The following is a 2,495-nucleotide window of genomic DNA, read 5'->3' as shown; positions in this document are numbered from 1 at the left end:
ATAAAACCCTGCTCCCAGAAACATCTTATTATCTAGTTCTTACTCTGGAGAACCGGCAGACTACTAAAAGTATCCTGCCCACATGGTAGAGACTGGCAAACTCCCCATGGCGTATTCAATATGCCAAAACCCAGTAACAATGATAGGTCTCATTCTCCGGACCTTGAAAGATCCTCGAAAATGGCACTTTTTTAAAATCTCAGGGCTAGGACGATGGAGACGTTACTGGGGCCTGCTCGAGGTAATTGATGAACTGCAGGATGACAATGATGCAGGATATTATTGTCCTGGTATACAGGTTTCACATTGCTAACAATGGACAATTCTACCTTAATGAATCCAATGACAATTTTGATACTGATAAACAAAGTCATGGATTAAAGTTAATTCTCCTCTGCATAATATATCAAAGAAACTTCCTTGTCAGAGATTATGATAGTTTTGTGTATAATCAGCTAATGTATCTGCTGGATCCCTACATGCAGGATTTTTACAGGTTCAAAATCATATGGGAGATGACTGGGAAAATTTTACCATGCCAGTAGAAATAATTAAAAACAGATGAAATACTTTCATGGATGAATTATTTGGTTTTTACTTTCATATTAAACCATTTGGAACCCACTAATTACTCAAAGATTTCTGATGTCCTTCTTGTGGGTGTGTAAATTCTGTGTTAGATGCAGTTTCCCCTGGGAAAGCCCTTATCTGGACCATGAGTGAGTACTGCGCAGAAAGGGTTTCCCTCGGAGCCTGACTTCCACAAACCTTAGAAAGACGGTGCCTGGGCCTGACCTGGACTCGGTCCTGACAATGCATCATATTTGCATCCCGATTATTCTTCCTGGTCATAGTGACTGTGTTTCAGGGCTTGGACCAGCTGTGGTCTCCGACAGACAGTGCATGGACATTGGGAACCTGTTCCCCTGTTAAGGAGGAATGGAGGAATATGGTGGCAGTGTCAGGAGTGCATGCAGCCCTACTTGTCCCAGAGAGTCCCCAGGAGGGGTCGCCCCAACTCAGGACTACATACAGGTTCAGCCCCAGAAGAGCGAGGGATATGATTTCTGGGTAATCAGAGCAGAGGTGCGCTGCAGGGCCCACAAGAGAAATGAGGTGGAGACAGTGACCTGGTGGCAGCCCTCCAAGGAGCCCCCCAAAATCCAGATATTCCAAGGCAATTGGTCACTGAAACAACGGAAGGAGACTGAGCAGCAGGGGGCTCTCAAGTCCCCACAAAGGCTCTCAAGTCCCAGCCCAGCAGGAGGCACAGGGGGGTGAGTGAGAGTTATCTCAGGTCCTGGGTTTCACTGATTCAATTAAAACAAATGAAATTAACCCCAGGGAAGGACTTTGTGCGTGACAGGCTGAACTATTCATAAACAATTGATATTATTAGGAGAATTGAACAACCACAACAACAAACAAGATGACAATAATTCAAAGACAATTTCAAATACTGCTTGAGGCTCTACAAGCTTACAGAGCTTGGTGATGAGATTAATCTATTGATTACAATGATTCCTATTGCGGGGAAATCTAACTCTCAAACACAGGGCATGGAGGTATCCAAACTCTGATATAAAAACCAAGGTCAGGACTAGTGGTTTCTGTGCCTGCACAGAGGTGGGTCACCTGAGGGAGTGGCTTGGCGGGACTGTCTCTCAGGGGATGAGCTCTGTCTGCTCAGAGTTTAGGGACAGGGCCGAGGTCAGGCTCACAAATAAGGACTGTCATGGACTTGGATACTCCTCACTCGGTGAGCACTGGACCCTGTGTCACCCACCTGATCTCCTTCAGATTGGGACAGGCCTTCAGCTCTGATTCCTCCTCATGAATATCAACATCAACCAAGGTACACTGAGTTAACACCATCACACCGTCCTCCCGTTGTTCATCAATTTGCTCGAGTCGGTCCAGTAACATCACCATTTTGAGACTTGTTACTGTGCTTGGCATTTTGAATATATATGTCATGGGTAGCTTGCCAGGCTTTGCCGTGTGGGTGAGATACTCTCGGTAGCTTGCTGGGCTCTCTGAGAAGGGCGAAGAAATTGAACTCGGCTTGGCTGGGCTGGCTGTGCGCAAGGCAAACGCCCTACTGCTGTGCTATCCCACACTGAGTTAATACAGACAAATGGGTTCCCTGAGAACAAGTTACAACAGTACGACCCTTTTACCTACCCCAAAGACCCTCCCCACAAACCTCCTACACGAACTCGTACCTGAGATGGGCCTATATGATTGTCTCCCATGAGAACGTCCCTCAGTGAAGATTTCCTGTCCTGGCCTGAGGGGACCGGGAACTTCAGGGAGAACCCACATCACGTTTCCCCTCATAGAGGAGCTCCCCCAAGCACAGCAGGTGCCCTGTGGGCTGAGGGGGACTCTGGGCATCTGAGAAGGTCTCTGAGGCATCCTGGTCCCTCCACCAGCATCTCTGTGCACATGTGGACTCAGCCCAGATCCGGTTCGGGGAGGGGACAGAGCCACTG

This window comes from Sorex fumeus, unplaced genomic scaffold (assembly GCF_029834395.1).
Source record: "Sorex fumeus unplaced genomic scaffold, SorFum_2.1 ptg000022l, whole genome shotgun sequence".
NCBI lineage: Eukaryota > Metazoa > Chordata > Mammalia > Eulipotyphla > Soricidae > Sorex > Sorex fumeus.
The sequence above is the reverse complement of the archived record's forward strand: the minus strand, read 5'-3'. Positions refer to the sequence as shown.